The sequence below is a fragment of the Salminus brasiliensis genome, chromosome 19 (genome assembly GCF_030463535.1).
Source record: "Salminus brasiliensis chromosome 19, fSalBra1.hap2, whole genome shotgun sequence".
NCBI classification, from domain to species: domain Eukaryota; kingdom Metazoa; phylum Chordata; class Actinopteri; order Characiformes; family Bryconidae; genus Salminus; species Salminus brasiliensis.
The window spans coordinates 1,983,418-2,009,447 of NC_132896.1; the positions used below are offsets into that span (position 1 = coordinate 1,983,418).

A 26,030-nucleotide genomic window follows, 5' to 3' on the forward strand; every position below is an offset into this window, starting at 1 on the left:
GTCATTGTCTATCTAGAACATCACAGTCTGGTTCTTGTCAAAGATGTGACTCAGATTCTTACGTTTGTCCGTTTGTCCTGCTTCAGCACCTTCATCACCTTCAAGAAATGACCGTTCACTCGCTGACTGATATATCTATTTCAGGAGCCGCTGTAGATGAACATAATCACTGTTTACACTTCACCTGTCAATGGTTCTAATGTTTTGGCAGATCTGTCTGGCATATTTAAGTTCAAGTATTTGTTCAATAAATGGTTCATTTACTGTACATTGTTTTGTAAAAAAAAACACAAATAACTGCATTATTAATTTTAATAAGCACTAACTTTACTGTATGATTAGCAAAATCTATTCCTAAATGTTTTAGACTGATTGCAGTATCTAAATGATCTACTTAAGAAGCAATAAGGGTCTAATAAGTCACTAATACAACATCCCATATACTAAAGTGTATTCTAAAGATGCAATAAGCCAAATTCAGGACTTTTTCGTAGTATAAATATGAAATAACTGAATACTGTAAATACATCATACATATTGTAACCTATTCTCACAGCCTGAGCTTGCATGTGTAACATACATTCCAATGGTCATAACTAAAAATGAAACAATTAAAAAAAAAAGATTCTCATTTCATGTCACAATCACTGTAATTATAAACTTGTGTTTATTGTTAAATGTTATACTACTTAAATGTTATAATTATAAGTGGTTCATACATAACAGACTATTAAACTACAATCAAATCTAATCTATGTATCAAGGTCAAAGTCAGTTTTATTGTCAAAACTGTAATATGTACAGAAATATGTATACTCTCAAACCCATGGTGCAACAATAAATTAACAATTAACAACATTTAAATAAACACAAAGCAAGGAAGGAATGTAAGTGTATACATGTTTGTATAAATCAATAGATATTTAAATATTATTATTGTTAAATAATATTATTAAATATTTCTTATTTTGAGATTGTAAAATGACTATTTAATTTCTGCACATTTTACTCAGTTGTCGTGTTGTTTAAGTCTATTGTAAGCATCATATCCGCATCACACTGGTGGATGACTTGAACCTGTTCCAAGTGAAACCTGTTTCATAAAATAAAGCTTAAAACACTTGAACTTATCAGCCAGTGAATATGTTCACTACACATGTACACATTTACTGGAAATTGTCATCCCAACAAGCTCAAAATACGAAACAAGAATTTTAATATTTCTCATTTAGAGTTTGTATGAATATTAATTCACTTTCTGGACCCTTTTTCTAGTTTTGCTGGGTAATACATGCCATGTATTACATGTTCAAACTTTTTTTAGGCCACAGAAATTAAAAGATTCTTACACTGGCAGATTAATGGAAGTTGTTTCAACACATAATACAGAGAACTTTGCTGTTTTGTAAAAATAGAGCTCAAAGCAATTAAACTTATCTGCCAAAGAACATATTTGCTACATAAAAATGTATTAAAATAAGTCAAATCATCTTATTAAATTTTACCACCACCACAAAAAAAAGAGAAATATTAGATATTTAGACGAGGTGTAAGATTTTAAATGTAATTAAAGTGAGTACTGATACAGGTAGAGTAAATATCCATTTAAAAGTGTCTTCATTCATCAAACAACTAGGCCTTATTAAACCTCCCAGTATGCGCTCCTTAAAATAAAGCGTTACCAGTTGGTCTAATTGAAAGAATGATGAAATGCAGGCAATTACTGCACTTTTGGAAGCGACTGCAGTCACCGAACGCCATTAGCATGGGTAGATGTGATCGAGGCAGTCAAGGCTAATCATCATATTGGTTCATGCAAATTACAAGATCTTTTTACGGCGGATGTAAAGGAGTAGCAGCTGGTGTCAGCCTTTGAGAGTGTGTGAATTAGGCCTCATCATAACACACAGATGCTGATTAATAAATGTTTTCTTGAGTTGCACCAATCCTGCAGCCGTGTTTCGGAAAAGCTTCGGAAATGCTGCAAATAACCCTTCGCTCAGACACTTGGGGCGAGCACCGCGGCGCTCTGATAGGAGAACATTGCCGCAGCTCGCTGAAGTATCGCACAGAATCAAAGAAAAACTTGCGGCGCCCCCATATCACGCGTTTACAGCGGGATTTAAAAGGCAGTGAATGTAGCGGCACTTTCAAAGCGCTTCCCTTAAACCGCAGGACGTGCCGCTATCACACAAAACCCTCCTCCTAAAACCCGTTCTTGGGAAATGAAAAGAGCAAAAATAATTAAAAACCCATTTTAAACTGTTTCACTTTGGTTTGAGTGAAGTTCCAAATGTTATCCGTCACAACTGTGATACTTTTAAACCACTGGACTGGACAGAATCAGAGCATAGCTAGAGAGCAAGAGCAAATAATAGCATAAGAATGACAACATAAAAGTAATGGGCTGTGCTCGCTGCAGGCTCAGGGGAATGCTGCAGTTATGATGCATTGACATTGGCAGTCATTTCGCACCATTCTCCATGGCCTCTTTTCACCTAAATAATGGAACAATCACCTTCTTTATGCTGCCACCAGTCTCAGATAACCCGGCCCAGTCTCAAATCTCTGCTTAAACAATTGCAGCATTGCACATGTACCCTCACTGCTGCTCAAATCGAGCAAATGCCCCTCAAAACACTGGTACAACATACAGGTTTTAGACTCCTAAACCCCCGTCTCTTAGCAGTGAGAGGGTTTTTTATACAGTAGAAGCTCCAGATCTCATCAGAGCTGATAAAGCAGGTGAACATGAATCCAGTAAAAAGGAGAAACAAGAGCTTCTCATTCTGAAGAAAGAAAGTAGTGAGATCTTGTCAGTGAGCTAGTCTGAAGAACAGAGCTCGGTTCCTCCAGGTTTCTCCTGGACGCCCCCCAGTCCAGCCAGCACAGCGTGGAGGATGTGTTCAACTCCATCATCATCATCATCAGCAGCAGCAGCAGCTCACCTGATTTACCATCATTAAGCCCTGATTTACCACCAAACCAGGTGTTGATCTGAGGAGAACTCTAAATAATACTAGACTCCATGAGGAGAACTTTGGAGATGTTCTAATGATGAACACAGTGATGGAGAACCACCAGCACTTTAGTGTTTATTCTAATATCAGTGATTTACTAAGTCAACAATTCAGCTAACATGGCCATGTGGGACCTGTATGGGTAGCTCAACTGGGAACCAGAAAGTGGTGTCTATTGGTTCCACTTTGGCCCCACATATAGATGGCCACCAGGGTCAATGATGTGGGAATGGGCAACTGCTCAAAGATTCAAGAGCTTCGTTCTCTGAGAGAAAGGGGAGCAAATCAAGCTCTACTTTCACTTAAGATCTGAAAACATCTATAGATCCATCCATTGTGTCCATTCTTTCCACTGTGAGAGGTCAACTCAACACTGACTGTCCAATAGGACGTGGAGCTGACCAAGAAGCTCTTCAGTCCAGACCTTAACATCAGTAATAAGTCCAGTGTTCGCAAACTGCCTGTACTCTAACTTGGCCAATATTACAACCCAACTTTTCGATTGATATTTTTGTTGCCTAGCAAAGTATTTTTTCACTTAATTCCCATGAACCAGTGACTAATTTTAGCTAGAACCTGGACAGGCAGAGATGCCACTGAGCCAAATTCATCCCAATTTGGCACGAAACTCGTACTCTTTAGAAAATAATGATAGTTAAAGGTGATAAATGCACGGACATTCAAGTTCCGACATCAGAATCTAGCCATTAATCGCACGGGTAGCATCTACACGAGCTTCGGCACATATCTGCTCATCTGCTGTGAAAATCACATCACGGACGTATTGGCAGGATGGGCAGACGGTTCTGTATGATGTTTTATAAGTTCGTCTGGTGGGACCTGAGCTTCAGCAGCTCTCTGGCTAATGAAAGCCTCACTCGCTATGGGCTCATTCATAACCCCTGAATTCGTCAGAGCAGACTTTGTGCGACTTTTTTATGAATTTAGAAAGCTGTGTGAAGCAACCTCAGAAATTCAGACGGGTAAGATCTCAGAGGGTCTAACCTACAAAAGGGGGAATAAGACAATCATTTAAACAAGAACTTTAACATAGCATTAACATAGAGGCAGTGGACAAAACACAGGGAAGTGGAACGTCCAGGCACTGGGTTATGTATGAGTGCATAGTTTCGACCATTCTGGACCTTTGACCTTCCTACTTCACTGTTAGCATTGCGAAATTATCCTGACTATTTTGTAGGAATTGGACATGACCTAAAATTGGGGTGATAGTTGGGTCAGTTGGATCATGTGGGTAAAACTGCATGTGTTGTACACTAAAAGTTCAACATAGGTCCTAAACAGGTCTGACAGAGCTCCTCGGCTTTCACCAGGTTTAAAAATGATTTGAAATTGGATCTGGTGGGACAGGGGGTCGCACTCGACTCAATATTTGGATATTTGAATGGGTTTCCCCCAATAAAGTGGCCAATAAACCTTTGAATAATTTGTAGTGTATATGTGACAAATGTAATTGGCAATAGGTAATTGGCCACATTTGCCAACTTACAGATGTAACAGAGTGCTATTATAGATTAGCATATCACTGCTGTCCAATGAAAACCATGTATCTCCATTTTTTTGGTTTCTGTTTATAGTTTTCTTCGTTGTTTGAACCCTAAATCTGCTCCGTACACAGTGTCATCAATAGAAATGCTCTCGATTACTTTTAGTAAACTCTTATTTTACATTGACTTCCATTCAAAGACAGGAACAGTTTGGCCTTCTCCTGTAACGTCACAATTTTAGTGTTGTACACTACCCAAGTCCAACATAGGTCCTAAACAGGTCTGACAGAGCTCCTCGGCTTTCACCAGATTAAAAATGATTTAAAATTGTATCTGCTAACATCACTAACCTTGAGTGAAATCCACTGAGAAACAGTTAAGGTTGTGCAAAAGAGAGCTAAGCTGAGCTAACTGGACCCTGCTTCCATTCACAGTTAGCCATTTCTCGGGTGAAGTATTGCAGAAAGTTAGCCTCATCAGGCTGAAGCAATCTGCCTCCAGGAAGCATCAGGAGCCAGAAGAGCAATTAAGCCCAGATCGGCCGCTAGGACGGAATCTGTCATGTGCCAGGGAAAACAAAAACGAGGTCGGACAGATGCGGGCAAGAAGCAGCCGTAGAGAGTTTACAGAGCCAAAGTGGTGAGAAAATATGAGGGAAAACAAACAGCAGCTTCTGAAGGGCACTGCTGAAGGATATTAGGACTCATTCATCAGCCACACTTCAATGAAAAAGGTTTTCTGATTACAGACAGACCAAACCAAACGAACTGAATGTATTATTGAATGTGTTTTAAACTCCTAGTGAACAGCCTAATTATGCAGAAGTACGACTGCAGTGTAATGATGGGCGTAGGTATTACCAGAGATTGTGTTTAGTGTGTAGAGCAATGTGTAACTCATTGTTTGCCTAGTTTGTTGCTCCCTTGCACTAATTTGGAGTTATTATTAGTATTTAATCCCTGATAAACCCTAACAGTTGCTCATTCAGGGTGGTCGTGTTCAGGACTTGACAATCTGGTGGGACAGGGGGTCGTACTCGACTCAATATGTGGATATTTAAATTAGTTTCCCCCAATAAATATAAAGTATATGTGACAAATGTAATTGGCAATGGGTAATCAGCCATATTTGCCAACTTACAGATGTAACAGAGTGCTATTAGAGATTAGCAAATCATTGCTGTCCAATGAAAACCATGTATCTCCATTTTTTTCTTCATTGTTTGAACCCTAAATCTGCTCTGTACACAGTGTCATCAACAGAAAAGCTCTCGATTACTTTGAGTAAACTCTTATTTTACATTGACTTCCATTCAAAGACAGGAACAGTGGCCTTCTCCTGTAAAGTCACCATTCAGGACATGTTTTTCATCGGACAGCAACAATATCAAGATCTGTAGTCAATATACTATAGACATTTATTCTTATCAGTCTCTCATCAGAGACTTTTGAGGACTGTGCTCTGTTCTGATTGGCTGTGCCTCATTCCAATAAGCCTCAGAGCTGAAAAAGTCAAGAGAACTGCAGAATAAATAGGAGGGGCTAAACTGGAGATATGTAAATGAGTTGGTTCTTGTGACATCAGAGAAACATCTGTGAATTCAGCATAGTTTCCATTTATGGACTGTTTGATGGCGATGGTCAAAAGCCGATCCGCATCGAGAGCCCTTTCAGCTTCAAGTACGGCTCGGCTCGACCCACCATCCTTTAAGATCCATGGAAGACGAGCGTCCAGACTTTTTACTGTCCTGCACCGAAGTGGTGGAATGAGCTTCCCCTGGGTGTCCGAACAGCAGAGTCCAACGCTCGCTGTCCTCAAACCCAGACTGAAGACCCTCCTCCTCTTCTGAGAGAACTTGGGCGAATAGTAGATTGGTCACCTTATTGGCTGGTGTAATGTAAATGTTCATCTTTGTTAGATTTTTTTTTTTTTTTTTTTTTTTACAAATAATAATTACAAAATAAACATGATGCATATGATGAATTACCTTTATTAAAGAAGAAGATTATGGGAAAAAAAACTGAATCTAAAGGGTTAAAATCACCCAGCGAATTATCCAGGACTCCATGACCTAAAGCAGGTGTGCTATGATGAGACACCAGTTCAACCAGTACATCCATTGAACTATAAATGACTCAAGCTGGGTTTTTATTTTAGGATTTTATGAGGACTTGTTTGATATAAGAGTCCTCTCTGTTCTTGAGGAGTGTTCAAGTGTCACCGGATTGCCCTGCTGAAGGTGAGCATTTCATCTGCTGGCCAGTATGAGAGAATGACCTGGAGCTACATGTGGACACTAGCCCTCGTTATAGCAGCCTGTGTACATACTCACAAACCCTCCCAAAACTTCAAAACAGCAACAAGACAGACCATTAGAAAAATGGTGCTGCAGGCTCTCTGAGAGTAAATAGGAGGTCGAAAAAAACAACAACAGCAACCACAAAAACAACAAGGCCCAAAACCCCACACCATGACAGAGTCCCTGTCTTCTCTGGAACAGCAGAACTGTTCCCTGTGGTCCAGAACCTGGGGAGCTGTGGCCAGTTCGGAGCTATGCTTCTCTTTGTGCTTCCCCTTGTGTGCTTCTCCTAGATTTATGACTTACTTAAACTACCCACAATGCAATTACACACAGCCTAATGAGGAAGCGTTTAATGAAGGATAAGGCTGGCGGGGTCCCCTGAGCACTTGTGCGACACTGATGTAAAATCCTGCCCTTGTCGTTTTGCCATTGTGCAACATATCCTTGACATTCTCTGCCGGTCCTCCTACGGGGAATATTGAGCAGCAGCTGTGGGCAGACGGGGTGTGACAGGCTAGTCAAGCCAAGGTGGTCATCTTGCGAAGCCTCCCTGAGGAACGAGCCAAACCCGGGAAGTCTTTATCGCTTATTCATCTTGGGAAACTTCTGGGATTTGTCAACGTGTCATCATTAGCCTCCTGCCAGCTCACTCATGCTCCATCCTCACTTCACACCTCATTCTATATCTGCCCCTTGATCACACACTCACACTATTCCTCTCCAGCACATGTAGACAATGCTCCAATGCAGACCGACAAGCGAGCAAGCGAGCGAGCAGCCGGACGGCTTCGCATTTTTGACGTCCGTGCCGAGGAGTTGCGACTGTCCATCTGTTGCTGGCGGTATTTCTTTGGAACGTCGATTGCTAAAATATTTATAGTTAACCACAGATCCATCAATGGGTACGATAACGGAAACCTGCTCTTATACCTCCTGAAGAGAGATGCCTGGTTGGGTGGTTGAGAGACTTAGGCAACGTTCAGCTGTGCACATGGTTAGACCTCAGGTGCCACCTTTAATCCCATATAATCCTTTGAGTGAACACCGTGCCGTTGTTTCAAGTGTAGGCCAAATCTACTGTATGTGACAGCAATGTCTTTTCCCGGGAACCCCATTCAGCTTCAATCTAGGCATGCACTGTCATTATTTTGAAAGGACAACAGATTATTGGAGATAATCTCAAAGGCAATAACTGCATGATCACACCTACAAACAACCCCAACCTCCAAAAAAATGCCCCTAGACAAGGTTCAGGGGGTAAACCTGTTGGACAGTTGTAGTTCCCAGTAGAATTGCTATGATGTCCAGTGCTAAGTAACTGATCATGTACTGGTGCAGAGTGAGGAAACCCCCTTAAGGTCTTCAAGATCCAGTCCATATCATATCACCTGCTCAATACAGTGGCTAAGCCAGTGGTTCTCAAAGTGATGGATGGAGAATCCTAGGACCTCCGCTGAGTGAAGAATGCTAAAAACCTTACCCTAACCCAAACCTGAGCAGAACCTGCTGGCGCTCCACTCCGATCACATGCTCTGGTCCCATGTGACCAACTTGTACTTGTATCAGAAAGTTACCAGGCATTCCAGGTTAACCAATCACATGCTAGAGCAATTAGTCCAGTCTGTTCCCGGCCTCCTCCCAGCCATATCGGCTGCTGGCGAATCAATAGCTGGAGACACTGAGATGGATCAAAGTTTGGGAGTGAATGATGGACTGGACAGTTTTCAAAATGCACACTGAGCCTATTCCCCTAGTGACTAATTGACCAATGGACTAATTGATGGAGGCATCGATTAGGGAGCACAGTGGCTAAATGGCCAGTAATGAGTCAGACAGGGTTTTCTGAGTCTCTCCAGAACATTCAGGCATCAGCGGATTGAAGAAGGTTGTAGTCCTTCCTACAGTTTCCCAGCAGGCTCTAGTTATATTGTTCCCTGAATGCCCCCTGAAAGTGCATTACTTCAGTTACAAGTTGCAGCAGGATCCGATCAACCAAGGGCATCTTGCTAACAAGAGCAAAAACAGTCAACCCATCCTGGACGTCTTGAGGATTAGAGACAATGTCTGGATCCAATACTAATCTACAGAAGCATCCACCACAGTTGAGGACTTCAAAACTCCCAATTCCAGCCTCTGATTCCACAGGTCCAGATGCAAAGACTGGATCCAACAACTGCATTCAGAGACCACTCCCTATTTCAAAGGCGTGGACCTGAAGAGCTGGACTGTAATCCTCCAGGTGCAAGTGTGGTAGATCTTGGGTCATTCAGTCTTCTGGAATGCTGCAGTGCCTGAGTCCTGGACTTGAGATGTTATTTTCGTTATTTGGGACGTTTGGGACTATACTATACTATCTATACTCAGATATAGACTATATGTCCAAATGTTTGTGGACACACCTTCTAGCTACTTTTAGTTCAACTTATTCCTGACACAGATGTGTAAATATAGCCAACCAGCACTGAGCTCTGGAACAGTGGAAGGAACTGCAATCTCTAGTATGAGGATGGAGCTCCATCCAATACCTTGATGAGTTGGGGGGTTGGGGATGAGGTGGGGTGGTGATCATCCGAAATCTTGATGCACTCAAACCCCCAAAATCTAGTAGAAAGCTTTCTTCCCTGGACAGTAGAGACTCTTCTTAATACCCTTGATTTCTGAAAAAACAATATATCAGCAGGTGTCCCAATATATATGAAGATCCATTTAACTGTGCAGGTCATTATGGGTCTATCTAGAACCGTGTCTTAGGAGTGTAAGAATGTAAGAGTGTAATATTTTTGGTTCTCGATCTTGACTAGGTCTTAACCCCAGACTCCAGACAGTTTATAAAGGTGGTCCTGACTACAGTGGCAGGTCTCATAGTCAACCTCACACCCTCTCTCTGAGGAGCCAATCTGAATGACAGCTTTACACTCCAGTGCCTTGGATTCACTTTCCATTTCGCATCTCACCTGTGCAGTTTTATGGCCTGTGAGAATGAGATGGTGCACTTGAATTTGACCTCCTCGTTCACCTCCACAAAAGGGGAGGGCTTACTGCGGTGCTGAACCCAGACAAGTGGGTTAAGAAGGTCGTGCCCTTAATCACGACCGCATTCACACATTCTCAGGACACACATTAAAATTCATGAAAGCTTAAAGCGATTGTGGAAAGACGCGAGATTAGCCATGCTTTTTTGTTCATTGCTTTGTGGCAGAGTGCATCATATGTCATTCGGCTGTAACCCAGCGTCCAGACCATGCATATTTAAGCGGTTCTCCAAGCATTTCTCAAATCTTCTATGAATGTAGATGCTGACCATTGCCCTTCAGCTGAAATAGTACACAATGGATTATGAGATAAACTGTTAGCAAAAGAGAAAATGAGATATTAAAGCTCCAGTTTGTCCAGTATCAAAACACATTATGGACAAAAGTATTGGGACACCTGCCCATTTGTTGTTTCTTGTGAAATCAAGGTTATTAAAAAAGTGTTTATCCTGGTTTGGTTGGAGCAACTGGAGAAGGCTTTCTACTAGATTCATCCTGACCTGTCCAGACTCCTGACCTCATGATCAGGCAAGCAGGATTTCACAAGAAGCGACAAATGGGCAGGTGTCCCAATACTTTTGTCTGTAATGTGTTTTGGTACTGGACAAACTGGAGAAGGCTTTCTACTAGATTTTGGAGGTGCATTGCTGTGAGGATTTGAATAAAAACAGCCTCAGTTAGGTCAGGAGGTTGGGTGATGGCCACCCTACCTCATCCTGACCTGTCCAGACTCCTGACCTCATGATCAGGCAAGCAGGATTTCACAAGAAACGACAAATGGGCAGGTGTCCCAATACTTTTGTCTGTAATGTGTTTTGGTACTGGACAAACTGGAGAAGGCTTTCTACTAGATTTTGGAGGAGCATTGCTGTGAGGATTTGAATATAAAGAGCCTCAGTTAGGTCAGGAGGTTTGCTGATGACCACCCTATCTCATCCCAAGCTCTTCTCAAAAGTACTGGATGGAGCTCCTCCACCATCATTCCAGAGAACACAGTTCTTCCACTGCTCCACAGCTCAATGCAGCTCCATCGGCAATACAGTCTACAGGGACTAGACAAGCTATGCGTGTGCATTTTCACACCTGTGTCAGCAATGGGTGCAACTACTACTAAAATAGCAAAATTCATTCATGAGAAGGGGTGTCCGCAAACATTTGGACGTATAGTGTACACATGGTGGGGAAGGAAAAGCACTTGTTGTGCAATGGCAAAGCAGTTTATTCCTCTGCCAGTTAAGCCATGGAGTAGCAGCTTAATTAAGCGGGTCATTTGCAAGGACACACATCTCCATCTTAAGCTGTACCACTGCCATACACTGCTGTAGCGAGCCAAAACAGGAGTCCCCCAGTCACATCGGATCCCAGCAGACAGCTCCATGACGTACGCTAACCCTGCAGCCTAACCGCCACCCCGAGGAACCACACAGGAGCTCATGCATTTGGCTTGAAGCATCAAGAGACCAGCATTAGCTCTACAAGCACAGTCACAGCAGGCCACATTATACGTGAACCATCCATACATGGAAAGCGAAGGCACGAGCTGTAACGCTTTCATTTGCATCACATTATCCATTCCCACGCATCCCACTTCACATTTAAGTTGAAATCCTGCTTGACACTTTTGATGGATGCCACGTTTGAGTGTCTCATTGAATATTCGCTGCTCCTTTCGTATGTGTGTGTGTGTATGTGTGTGTGTGTATGTGTGCACAGTGCATTTCAGATTTCCCCTGAATGACAGACAGTCCTCTGGGGATTTACATACACCAGCTCATTCAAATATGCATATCAATGCTAACCAGAATACATCAGGTAAACCTTGAATTTGTAGCAGGCTTATATCCCAAACAACACCAATCACTGCAGTTTCTCATGTTAGCAGTAAAGAAAGTCATTTTTTAAGGCCATTCAGGCACATTTTCCAGACCCAGACCAAAATGCATAAGTTTGGAATCAATGTTTTCAGTTCAGTTCATCTGCAGGTAAATTAGTTGATTCATGATTCTAATTAGCGTGTCCTGTTCATGTTTACAGGTTTCTAATAACAGAAAAGAACTGTTAGATGAGCCCAGATTGATAAACGAAGCCCTAAATTCTTTATTTAATTCAGATACAGAATGTAGATGGGCTAGAGAGGTATAAAGTGGTACTATGTTCTCTCTGAAATGATGGTTGGTGAGTTGGGGAGTCACCAATGCATTTGTTGTCCATGCAATCAAATCCTCACAGCAGTGCTACTCCCAAATCTAGTAGAAAGTCTTCTTCTCTGGACAGTAGAGACAGTTACTCCAACAAATCAGTATCCAAATATAACAATATAACAAATGAATATCCTTGATTTCAGAAGAAACAAGGAATAAGCAGATGTCCCAATACTTTTGTCCATAATGTGTTTTTTTGTCCTGGACAAACTGAAGCTTTAATATCTCATTTTTCTCTTTTGCTAACAGTTTATCTCATAATCATTGTGTCCCTTTCCAGCTGAAGGGAAATGGGCAGCAACCTACATTCATACAACATTCGAGAAATGCTTCGAGAACCGCAGAAATGTTCAAAGTCTGGACGCTGGATATAGGATATGATAGGTCAAAAAGCCTGGGGTTTGAATCCAGGCTTTGAATATTTTAAAGTCTGGACGCTGGATATAGGATGTGATAGGTCCAGCGTCCAGACTTTGAATATTTCAATGCTTCAAGAACCGCAGAAATGTTCAAAGTCTGGACGCTGGACCTATCATATCCTATTTCCAGGATATATTCAAGCTCCGGACGCTGGATATAGGATGTGATAGGTCAAACAGCCTGTGGTTTAAATCCAGGGCTTATTTCTACAGCTAATTTTAAGTGTAAATCCAGGGCTGAAACTTCTACACCACAATCTGAGAGAATACTGTAAAATATCCCACACCTCCCCATGGAGAACCACTGCCGTCCAAACACCACATTCAATTAAAAAGGAGTCTCGCTTTGCCACTGGTTCTACTCCGGCGGTAACCAGATCCAGCTCTGTCGTCTGCTTTCAGCTATGGGAAAAAGGTCTTCCAACCGAATCAGCGTCCGCACGCTCGATGGAGTGGATTGAAAGAGCAAGCCACATGGTTTTATGTGACGGGCTAAAAGCACGGCAAGCCACTCGCTGCGGTGAAAGTGCAGGTTTCTGAAAAGCGAGGCGAGGCGAGGCTGGTCGGATATTTCACAGCTAAAGAAACCACTGTTTTCCATCCCGCTTTCAGGCTGCATCACAAAAGAGGAAATCTACCTGTTCATAAATATGCAAGTGCTGCAGATCTGCATGCAGAGAGCGAGCGGCAAGCGGGGAGCCGGTGAAGCAGGCAGGCCGACTGTAAAACATCTCCACGCTTCAACCTCAGGGGAGGAAAAAAACGACTACGCACAACAGCAACACTGCTTTTATACAGCAGCACACTCTCTTTATCTTCTGAAGTCACAACATTTACATAAATAGAGGACTTTGACTGCATTTTCATTTTTCTTTTGTAACGCCTTCTGTCAGAATCACAGAGTCAGCAGCATTTTGGCCTCCTTTACATATAAGCGAAATGTATTCCCTGGCGAGAATTCTCGCGAACGCCAGGCAGAACCGCCCATCTTACACCTGAACGTGGCCTAACGCTGAATATTAATACTATTTCCTTTGCGTTCCGGGAAGAAAAGTTTATGAAAGCGACTAAATATCTTTCTAATGCCGTTCCCTGCGAGAAAGCAGTGGCGCACACGGACAAAACTATTGGGACATCTGCTCATTTGCACAGTTATAGTCTCTTCTAAAATCAGGGGTATTAAAAGAGTTGATCCTGCTTCTGTTGGAGTAACTGTCTCTACTGTCCAGAGAAGAAGAAGAACTTTCTACTAGATCTTGGAGGAGGAGCATAGCTGTGAGGATTTGATTGCATTCAGCAACAGGAGCGTTCGAGAGGTCAGGATTCCTCCACAGCTCCTCAATGCTGGGGGGCTTTATACCCCTCTACTAGCCCACGCCTGGCATTATTAGGCAGCATGGAGCCAATAGGGTCATGATGTTGATCTGCTTCAGAGGGTCCTATTCTATTGGCAGTACTTCTTCTCTACAGGGACTAGACAAAGCTGTATGCGTGCTTATCTAGGCCATATAAACTAGACCGAATCTCCTCCATCCACTATCTCCTCCATCCACTACTGTCCTCTTGTCCTTTCCCCCAATGGACAAACGCAAACGTCACAGCCGCCTAAATCGCTCCCAACGCTGCGTGTATACTACACAGCTCCTACAGTGGTGGTGCTACGAGCATTACCATACTGCTTTCATCTCAGCGCCGTGGCTCCGTGTCAACAAGCCATTAGCTGCTGGAGGCACTGCGGGATTCTGCTGAGTCTGCAAAGTGATTCTAATCCTGCCAGGCCGTAAAAACAAGGCGAATATCTGAAGGCAACGATGCAAAGGCGCGTTCCCTTCGCTGTAGCACGCCGAATTTCTCTCACTTTGGAGAGGAAGGAACGAAATGACACTCCGGCTCAGTTAACCAAAACCAACAGACCGGAGCGTGCCGGGGATCAAGCGGCTGTCATGTTTTCTTCTTGCAACCGTGTGGTGATGGGACGTGGGACCGTACATGACTGTACATGCCGTGAGGTTAGCTAATGCTAACGTCTGATCGCAGCTGTTCTGGAGCGAGGCACGGAAGCTGTTATTCTGCTAAGTCGAATAAAAGTGGGGACAGGCAGCTGTGTGTTAGAGTTGGCCTGTAGTACAGACCACATTTGTGGTCTAGTGTTCAAGGCCTCGAGTCCGAGACAAGTCCGAGATCATAAGCAGTTGTAAAAAATCCAGTGTTTGATAGCGACATTAGCCTAGCATCTCCCTGGCATCTGCTGAGCTCAAGGATTCTCAGTCTTTCAGTTTTGTCTGTGGGTTTCAAAGTTGGCCCCACATATGGATGCCCACCAGGGTCTGACCAGGACATGTGATGGGACCAGAAGGGGGTTAAACATGGGTCCTATCTGGGTTGTACACTGCCCATGTAGCCTAGATGGGGCGCATGTGAGATTAGGATGGGCTGTAAAATTTTGGAAATCCAATTTGTGCCCCAGTAACAACACATGTATGAACCCACTCAGAGCCCATGCCCACCTGGAGCCCACCTTGCCCACATGAGCATGTTGGCTGGGATCAAACTTCATTCTTTTTGAAAATCTTAAGCTGTCAGATTGTTTGTTAGCTGATGATTTGCATCTTGGGTCAGTGATCAGTCATTAGTCATGCTCTTTTAATGAGCATTGTAAAAAATAATAATAATGATGATATAATAATATAATGATAATATAATAGTAAATAATAAATGACAGATCATTTCCTTTCACTTTTTTAGGTCTATTGGGAGATCGAACCACAAACTCCCAAACCTCTGCCCACAGGCCCAAATAAGGACTTCCGGTTCATTTCCGTTCATGTGTGTTGATTCAGTGACTCGGTTCGTGTTCATTTCCGTTCATGTGTGTTGATTCAGTGACTCGGTTCGTGTTCATTTCCGTTCATGTGTGTTGATTCAGTGACTCGGTTCATGTTCATTTCTGTTCATGTGTGTTTGTTTCAGTGACTCGGTTCGCGTTCATTTCCGTTCATGTGTGTTTGGTTCAGTTCATTCTCCTTTTGTTCAGTTCATGTGTTTCACCTGGGACTGGGGGTACTTAAAGAGCCTCAACATCTTGGTTTGACGCCGATAACTGTCGGAACCTTGAGGTCGCCCGAGAGCAGTGTGTTAAGGTCAGCTTCAGCTCGGCTTCCACGTTCAGGAGCAGGTCACCCTGCCAATCAAGTCATCAGCGAGGCTCGCTCGCTCACGGCCAGGATGTACTGTTAATAAACTGTTGTTGTTGTTGTTGTTTTGGTGCTTGTTGAGCCAATGCTAGATGCAATTCTCAGGCCTATGAAAACAAGACAAGACTACAGACTAAGGAAATGGGAATTTTCTGCTAAAACATATTTTAGAAACACGAGTTTTGCACAAAAAAAGAGAAATAAATAAAAGGCTTTTGCAGAAAAATACTGGATTATTCCCTTAAACCTTAAACACAGCATGCAGCACCGCGGGATGCTTCTGTGAGCAGAGCGCATCTCGCTTATTCACCATCTCCAGTATTTCACATCATTTCATACTTCATCACACATTTTAAACAGGTTCACGGCCGTCTTCTAATCCCTTTAGCTTGTTTTTTTTTTTTCTAGGAACACTTTACAGTAACTACAGGTAGGATCTGCGTGAAGCTTTCATTGCAGCACAGTAACACTCCAGCAGGTCTACAAACATGTCATCGGTTATCAGTTATATATAATGTAATGGATTTGAAAATGAAATTATTGGATATTTAATATTTACTGATATTATGATTCTTAATAAACTAAAACATGTGCTTGGAACACTTGATACACCAATAAAAATAAAATGCTAATTATATTTATTATTATTCAAAGGGGTTATGGTCTTAAAACGTCCATTAATAACTATATATTATAGATACTGTAAATACACAACAATAAATTTGTTTTTCAATAAATTTCTATTATGCATTTTGCATTAAAATCCTCACACCAACAACACACACAACAGCTGGAGTGACAAACTACAGCCCAGACAGCTTCAGGAGCACGGCTGGAAAACAGCATTATTTACCATGCAGAGAGAGCCTATTGAGCGCTGTATGTCACTCTGGACAAAGAGAGAGAGAGTGAGAGAGAGAGAAAGAGCAGAGATCCCGTCGTCATGGAAACCCAGCTTTTGTTTGAATATTAACACAGTCTAATAGATCTTTTCAAAGAAGCAGACGCTTCAGTGACGGCTTACTGAACTGCTAGCGAACAGGCGGAAAAGCTGCAGAAGCTCCTCCTGGACAAAACTAAAGCTTTAAAGGGTTAAAAGTGTTCCTGACACCTCGAGAACACTTTAATCCTCCCCAAACCTCTCCTTCTCATCCCCTAAACACCTGCACCGAATTCCTCCTGAACATGGTTAGCATGTGCCGTGGTGTTCTCTACGCCCTGGATTTGGCTGCGGGCGAGACAGAGACGGGCCAGCTGCTGCGTCTTGCTGAAGCACTGCACAGCAGTTCCATAAAGCACGAGGCTCTTTCAGGATGGGGATGAAGGTATGCGTCCAAATGTTTGCGGACACCCCTTCTAATGGATGCATTCAGTAACTTTAAGTTGCACCCATTGCTGCTGACCCCTGTAGAGAGGAACTGCCAATAGAATAGGACTCTCTGGAGCAGATCAACATCATGAAGCTATGGTCACCATGCTGCCTAATGCCAGGCGTGGGCTAGTAGAGGGGTATAAAGCCCCCCAGCATTGAGGAGCTGTGGAGCAGTGGAGGAACTGTGTTCTCTGGAATGATGGACGATGAATGCTAGTTGGGCAGTTGAAAGCCTTCCCTGGATCTTCTATGGCATCACTCAGGGGACCTCATTTACTAGATCAGCATTCTTACTCTGATAAATATGCACCACCTTCAGTTTGAAGGTGCTTCTTCTGAACTACCCAAAGACAAATATTTGGCCAATAAAGCCTGACCCTGGCGTCTCAGAGTGGCCCGGGGTCATGATTTCGAATTCTTTACTAAATTCATATAATTTATATATATTTATATTTCAAGTTTTTCTTAATTTATTTTCTTTCTTTGTTCTAAATGTATTTTATTTTTTTTATAGTGTGTTTATTTCTCATGAACAGTTGCAGGTGAAACATCTGTAATTTCCCTCCTGGGATGGATCAACAAAGTAGTTCTGATTCTGATGCCGATTTGCCATCAGCAGCCTCCACCCGAGAGAGCACAATTGGTCGAGCTCTCTCCAGACTGCTCGAAAATGCCTGGCTCCATATGTAGTCCTTACTCTCCTAGTGTCAGGAGCATTGTGGGTTAACTGGTAGTGCCCAGTTGGGTAATAATATATTAATAATATTATAATATATACATTAATAAAGCCTGAACCTGATTCTGCTTGTCTTCACTGAAGCACCACTGAAGAAGTCTTCTTTGAAGCGTGTCATTTTCCACAGGAAAGACTTCACAGCTGTGGTAGTGTGGGTGGAGTATAGATCCACCTGATCACCATGGATACCAAAAAACCTTTGGGAAAGTGATAGTAAGCAGAGCTGTGGAGTGTTTTTCCACTGTTGAAAACTTCAGGGACAGTTTCGATGAGGGGTAAAATCCTCTCAGCTTTGCAACTGCATCCTGACAGAGCCCACCAGCTTCTACTGTTAGTGTGTTTCCAACCAGCAGGTTCTAGGATCTTTAGACCACAGCAAGACTGTTCTCTCTGGTAACTGTTGGAGTGACAGGTGGAGAACACTGGACATATTCAGTAGTTCAGGGTCTGATTCGAGTCTAAATATCTAGTATCCATCATTCTGAGATTGCTGAAGGATTATTTTAAGATTATTCAACTGATTTTCTGGACATTTTTACTTGTTTTAAGTCGTTTTGGGTTTTTGGGATGGAGTTTAGGGTGGCTTTGAGGTAGGTGCATTTGTATATATACATGTACACACACAGTTTATAGAATTTAATAGTGCATGTATAGTGTTAATGTTTATATATATATATATATATATATATATATATATATATAGAGAGAGAGAGAGAGAGAGAGACTGCAACTAGGTTCTTTACATATGATTTTGATTATATATATATATATATATATATATATATATATATATAGAGAGAGAGAGAGAGAGAGAGATGGATATAAAGACTGTTTAATTTAAATAAAATGTGGACATAATAAAAGTATCTGCCAATAGAATGAAACACTTTTATTTAATAATATTATTAAAACTCATTCTGACCAAACACTTTAATATTTTATCTAGATTTGATATTATTTTAGTGGCCAAGCTAATTTCTCAATTTCTCCAGACACCTGCCATCCTCTCCTTTAATCCACTTTAGATTGGTGTAAAATACCTGCTATAGTGGTGATTTAATCATTATACAACGCTCTCTTAGATGTCTATTATAGACATTTCAACTCAAACCACTCTTAAGATTAACACACTGCACGTTGGATCTGAGAAACGGCGCTAAGTGCTGAGTAAATGAGTGCTTTCCCTTTGAAACACAGTCTAATGACGGCAGAATTACTTTATTCTGTGCAAACAAATGTGCAGAGTCGAAGGTGGAGGAAATATGAAAAGACCTGCATTACAACAGTGAGAACTGCTTCAGATCTGCAGTTCATAACCACCTCATCACTCAAGCCGGCCTCTGTGAAACTTTCACACCACTGACTCTTAATGACATAATGAGAGGGTAAGGGTAGTTCAACACTTTTAAAAGCTCAGAACTGAAATGACTGTTGAATGTTTATCCCTCAGAACAGCAGCCGTCAGAACAAAGAGGTGGACATGGGCAGTCTATGAACAACAGCATTGTTAGGTCTCCCTCTTGTTAGTGTCACTGGCAGGGTGACCATAAGTCCTCATTTTGGGAAATAAGAAAGGCATTTATTGGGAAATGCAAAAAATGTTGGGATTTTAAAAAATCGTAAAATGGTGAAATTTCTAAATTGTGTAAAATGCTGGAATTTCAGTTTTGTAAAACTACAAAATTTCTAAATTGTGTAAAATGATGGAATTTATAAATTGTGTAAAACAATTTCAATATTTTATAAAATGTTAGGATTTCAAAATTTTGTAAAATACTGAAATTTCTAAATTTTGTACATTTCTGGAATTTCTAAATTGGGTAAAATTATTGAATTTCAAAATTATGTAAAATGTTGGGATTTCTAAATTTTGTAAAATGCTGGAATTTTTAATTTGTGTGAAATGTTTGGAATTTCTAAATTGTGTACATTTCTGGAATTTCTAAATTGTGTAAAATGCTGAAATTTCAATATTATGTAAAATGCTACAATTTCTAACTTGTGTAAAATGATGGAATTTCAAAATGATGTAAAATGCAAAAATTTCTATCCTGTGTAAAATGCAAAAAATTCTAACTTGTGAAAATGTTGGGATTTCTAAATTTTGTAAAATGCTGGAATTTCTATTTTGTGTAAAACGGTGGAATTTAAAAAGTTTGTAAAATGCTGAAATTTCTAAATTGTGAAAAATGCCGGAATTTCTAAATTGTGTAAAACATTGAGATTTCATACGGATTTCACATGTATAGTCACATTCTGTTCGGATTTATACAGCCTGTCTCTTTAAGTCCACCCGCCACAACACTCTAACACTATGTCCCCAGTGTCCTCTTTTTTATAAAAATAACAAAATATGGTCACTCTAGTCACTTGAGAAATGGTCTGTCAGGTGTCTGTTTTCACCAGTAACAGGACAGGTGGGCTACAATTCAAGGTCCACAGTCCGCAGGTCGTGGCTGGGTGAAGGTGTGTACGCCATTCCCAGCTAATGGGGTCACTCTATCCTCGTGTTGGCGTCAGTGTTTTGTCAAACGAGGGGCTGGCAGGCGTCCTTCGGAAAGCAGAGCTGGTCATGTGAAGCTGGCTCTTGAAAGAAACCACGGACCCACGCAGTCCCAGCAGCGTGCAAACAGAGGGGCTGGCAAATTAAAGCAGTCTCCAAACCCGACCCCGTCTGCACAGGCTGATAAACACTTCTGGAGGGAGAGATTAAAAAAAGAAAAACACACTCATGCCTTCCTTAATGTTGTTTATTAGGCACTTTGAGTGTTGACAAGTTCACAGCTTTAAGAGCAGGTTTTAATGAGGCCGGAAACACACGCTTCCAGCGCTGCATCTTTACAGAATCTCTTCTTTAAAGGATTCCTAACGTAAAAGTATTTTTTCTGCAGGTGGTGCCGCAGATTACTGCGAGCTAACTGGATTCGGAGCGCAGTTATTTACCAGCTTATTTAATGGATGAGTTTTAAAGGTAATAATCCAGAGCAGAATCATAACAGTGCATTTTTCACTTGCATCTACAACAGAGCGAGATGTTAGCATGCATAATTAGCATGCTAATTATTACTCAGTAAAGAGTAGCTTCACCCTCAATATCAGCGGGTCTCCACCCTCTCAGCACACCCGGAAAAATGGACGTTTGAGGGTCCAATAACGAGCATGCAGAAGCATGATGGGAAGCAGCCAATCTGAGGCTTTTCTGCTTCAAAAAGCCCCACCCACCACTATGTAATACTGGAAAACTCCTCTGCAGATACAGCATCACTATGTTTTCAACCAGCAGGGGGCACACAGCTTGATTTGCAACAGCAAAAGTATCATCACATTTTATGTTTTACCAAAATGCTACTAGAACTACACTCTATGTCCAAATGTTTGTGGACACCCCTTCTAAGGTATGCATTCAGCTACCTTAAGCTGCATGCACACAAACAGACTTGTTGTTAGACAGCTTGTCTAGTCCTTGTAGAGAAGAACTGCCAATAGAATAGGACTCTCTGGAGCAGATAAACATCATGACCCTATTGGCTCCATGCTGCCTAATGCCAGGCGTGGGCTAGTAGAGGGGTATAGAGCCCCCCAGCATTAAGGAGCTGTGGAGCAGTGGAGGAACTGTGTTGGTGGTGGAGCTCCATCCAGTACTTTTGAGATGAGTTGGGGATGATGATGATGATGATGATGATGATGATGATGAGGTGGGATGGTGATCGTCTAGTAGAAAGTCTTCTTCTCTGGACAGTAGAGATAGAAGCAGAATCAGCTCTTTTTAGTACCCTTGATCTCGGAAGAAGCAATGAAGAATGAGCAAGTGTCCCAATACTTTTGTCAACATAGTATCACGGTGCCAAAATGGCAAAACTGCTGTTATACTGCAAACACTCTGCAAACCAGGTGTTTTTCCACCTGCCGTCCGACTCCACCGCTGCTCCACGTTGAGTACTCGCACCCGCTTTGCCGTCACTCGCGAAATTGACCCGTCATCCCAGCGAAACCAGCCCTGGTTTTATCTGTATGACTTCAGAGATGTGTTTGTCAGCACTAACAAAGCCACTCCGGCGCATTCTGGGCTGGGGCCTATTAACATGTCAGCCAACACGGCGAGGCTTGAATATGGTCTGTGCTGAGCGGCCTGCAGGCCATTGAAGTCCCACTTCAAATGGCAGCCAGCCTCTAGCAGCGCTAATATATGCAGTGTCCAAAGTTATTTTGATCTCTTTAGTTGGGAAACAAGAGCTGGCAGCAGTGTCCTTCTGGCCAGAGAGGAAATGCTCTACTGTAGTTAATGTTTTAGATTAACACTGGAGCCAATTACTATTCCGGGTTGGAGAAATCAAAGGGAACGTGTGAAAACGCTCTCATTAGCTGGAACATATGACATTGTTTAATCCTCATTAGGAACTGAGGGCTTGATAGAGCTGTAAAAAACACAAACTGGTGATATTGTGATATTCTAAAGCAAGGCGCTTTCCCTGTATGCTGTGCTAGCGTGTTTACCGAGACCAGAGAGCAATTCCTCCACAGCTCTGTGGGTTTTATTTACTGTTCAGAGACCAGCTGGTTAAACAAGCGGCGAGTGTCACTGATCGCGGGATCAAATGTGGCCCAAAATGTGCTCAATTGCTTTTCTACGAGGTTCAGAGGGCTTATGAAATCAAAACCCGCTGAATTAATTCCTGTACCTCCTGTTTCATCCAGCACTGGTTTTATTCTCGCCTTGGATCAGTGGCTTGTAAGTGTGTGTGTGTGTGTTTGAGAATGTGTGAGTGTGTGAAGAGAGAAGGCCCGCATGAACCTCAAAGCGCTAAATCAGATCAGCATTAAAAACATGAGCCCGTCTTATTGACTTGGTCTTTTTTAATAACTGTGATGGAGCCAATGGGACAAACGCAGCCCCGGCCAGCCAGCGGCCTTCCAACACTGCAGCCAGGTGGCCAAGCCCTGCCAGCCCTGCCCAAAACACACACACACATACACACACATCCTGGAACGCTGCCGCTCTTGGTGGAGGGCCATTCAGAATGGTAGCATCCAAATTCAGGAGGGACACCCTGGCAGGGGAAGGCGGGTTTGAAGCGAATGATGGTATTTTCCAGATTGTAATTAGATGTGATTCGGAGTTTTAGTTCAGCTTCAGCGGCTCCTCAAACCGGCTGATTATAAGATCATACAAGACCTTTATTATTATTATTATTAAAATAGATACATGAAACTGATCAGGTGATAAGAATAACATTGATGATCTGGTTCCAGTGGGTGGATCTACATATACATATCAGGCAGTGAGTGAACGGTCAGTTCTTGAAGGTGATGAAGGTGCTGAAGCAGGAAAAATGGACAAGCATAAGAATCTGAGACACTTTGACAAGAACCAAACTGTTGTCTTTGAGAAGAATCGTACTTTTGAGATGAGGTGGGATGGAATGAGCAAGTGTCCCAATACTTTTGTCAACATAGTATCACAGTGTCAAAATGGCAAAACTGCTGCTATACTGCAAACACTCTGCAAACCAGGTGTTTTTCCACCTGCCGTCCGACTAGACCCACTAAGTGCGGCTCCACCGCTGCTCCACGCTGAGTTACTGCACCCGCTTTGCCGTCACTTGCGAAATTGACCCGTAACTGGGAATCCAGGGGGGGAAAATCTGCTCTGCTTCTGCACTGGAAGCTCAATGAAGGCGGTCTGAGACACTGAGGCTCGGCCTGGGAGAAGGGGGCGGGTCTACTAAATGAGTAGTATCCAAGGGTGAGCATAGGTGGCAATAATCCACATGTAAATCTGTGCTATGCTATCTACCAGTGTGACACTAGAATAGTATGTGTGTATGTGTGTGTGTGTGTGTGTGTGTGTGTTTTCAAGTGGTTGGTGGAAGTCAATGACTCATGACAGACCCGTTAGCAGCAAGAAACAAAACGAGTCCCCATCTGGTGATGATACACACACACACACACACACACACACACTAACACACAGCCCTTGAAATCCCCCCGCCCATCTTCATGTGCGGAGAATCTCCACGGGAGCGTCGTAACTCAGCGGAATGATTGAAGGCATGCAGATGCAGCCAGGGCATCTCTGAATGATCGATCGTTTGTCAGGACTAACAAGGGAATCAGCAGTGGAGAAGCTCAGCCTTGATTGACAGCTCCCTCCACCATTAGCTAACCCTGAGAGCAACCACCAGACCTGCTCTCCACCGGGGAGACCAGAGATAAATACACAGGAAGTGTCAAGGGTGGGAGGTGAGAGAAACAGAAGGCCGTCTCACTGCTTGTTAGTGACATCACACACACACACAAATACACACACACACACACACACACACACAAATACACACACACACACAAATACACACACACACACACACACACACACACACACAAATACACACATTCACACCATTGACTGCAGAAAACACTGTGGACGCTGTGGCTCTGGTCCTCTCCGTTCTATAGAAATGAGGCCGAAACTGTCCGCCGTGTTGTCAAAATCTGCAACAGTAGAGACCAGAGGTTGGGCCAGATTCGCCTACTCATTTAGTAGACCCGCCCCCTTCTCCCAGACCGAGCCTCAGTGTCTCAGACCGTCTTCACTGAGCTTCCAGTGCAGAAGCAGAGCGGATTTCCCCCTGGATTCCCAGTTTGTCCGGTAAGTGGACAACAGCTCCAACAGTGTACTGAACTGCCAAAGTCCAGCCAAGGCTGTCTGTCAATCAATTAATTCCCAGTATAATGTAGCCCCGCCTTCTTACGATAGAGCAGAGTAAGGGTTAAAAATGGGCCAATATCAGCACAGGGAGACTAACTAATTAGAGAAGAAAAAATGACATGGAAAATGGGCGGAGTTGTCTCGTTGAAATATATGAAGATGGGCGGAGCTACACATCATACTGCAAGCAGCCAGGAGAAGCGCTAGACCTGTGGTTTCTTCACTTTTGAGAGACGCTGCGCTGTCCATGTTTTCTAGAGTCATTAATTCACATCAGTTCTGTTCAGACTCCTACACAGAGCTGGACTGAACCCAAGCTCAGCTCTGAAGCACAACCATGTTTTACATTCAAGGACGAGCGCGAGGTAAACAAACTCTCACAGCAACGCAGGCTGTTCTGAAACAACACCCAAAGCTGTACGTAAGACTCTGCAATAAATCTGCAGAAGTGGTTTAGCGGTTAGAGCACCAGGCTTTTGATGACAGGGCTGTGGGTTTGATACCTGGGCTCGGCAAACTGCCACTGTTGGGCCCTTGAGCAAAGCCCTACACCCTCTCACCTGCTACCTGGGTGCTGCAGCAATGGCAGCCCACCGCTCTGGGCATGTGTGGAGATGGTAGTCTTGCTAACCAATCACAGGCTAACTGATCACAGGCTAACAGACATAGGATAATAAATAAAAAGCTAATCAGTTACAGACTAATTGACCATTAATTGATCATAGGCCAGCAGTTAGTTAGCTAGAAGTCCAAAGAGATCACAGGTTGATCAGCTATAGACTAACTAATTATAAGGTAATAAGCTACCCCAATACATCGCAAGCTAACTGATTATAGACTTATATATAATATTCTATCCAATCATAGGCTAGAATTTCATTCTAAACAGTCTGGCTAATCAATCTTAGGCTAAATGATGGCAGGCTAATAGTTCATAGTCATAGTCATAGTATGCTAACCAACAAACATATACTAATAAGACATATATACATATATTCACTATATGGACAAAAGTATTGAGACACCCACACACTTCACCCACAGGTGCTTTTATGACAACCCATTCTAAACCCATTGGCAGTAATATGGCAATGGGCCCCCTTTGCAGCAGTGGTCTAGAGGTAAGAGATGCATCCCACTTTCTGTCCAATGAAAAACTCGTATCTCCATTTTTGTCTGTTTTTAGTTTTCTCCATGGTTCGGACCCTGCAGCTGCTTCTGTACACTGTGTAAATTATTCTGGATGAATGGACCAATAGAAATGCTCTAAATGACTTGGAATAAACCCTTATTATTATTATTATTATTATTATTATATATATATACACACACTCTGGAGGAGTCTGTCTTGTTTAAACCTCAGACGTTCACTTTGGTTTGCGCTTGATTGTTGTCGTGAGTGGGACCATGGCCAGATCTAAAGAGCTCTCTGAGGCCTTCAGAAAGAAGGTTGTAGATGCAGAAGCGCTGAAATCTAGGTTTTACTGTCTATAATTCCTGGAAGCCTCAGCCAGGTCCTTTACTAAGCCAATCCCAGAAG

At 42.6% G+C, this 26,030-nt stretch overlaps 1 protein-coding gene across 5 annotated transcripts in view; it reads right to left on the minus strand.

Annotated features, from left to right (window-relative positions):
• The window catches only part of ntrk3a (neurotrophic tyrosine kinase, receptor, type 3a), a 290,365-nt gene that overhangs the window by 228,749 nt on the left and 35,586 nt on the right, over positions 1 to 26,030 (minus strand). The gene's annotated exons all lie outside the window — the stretch shown is intronic.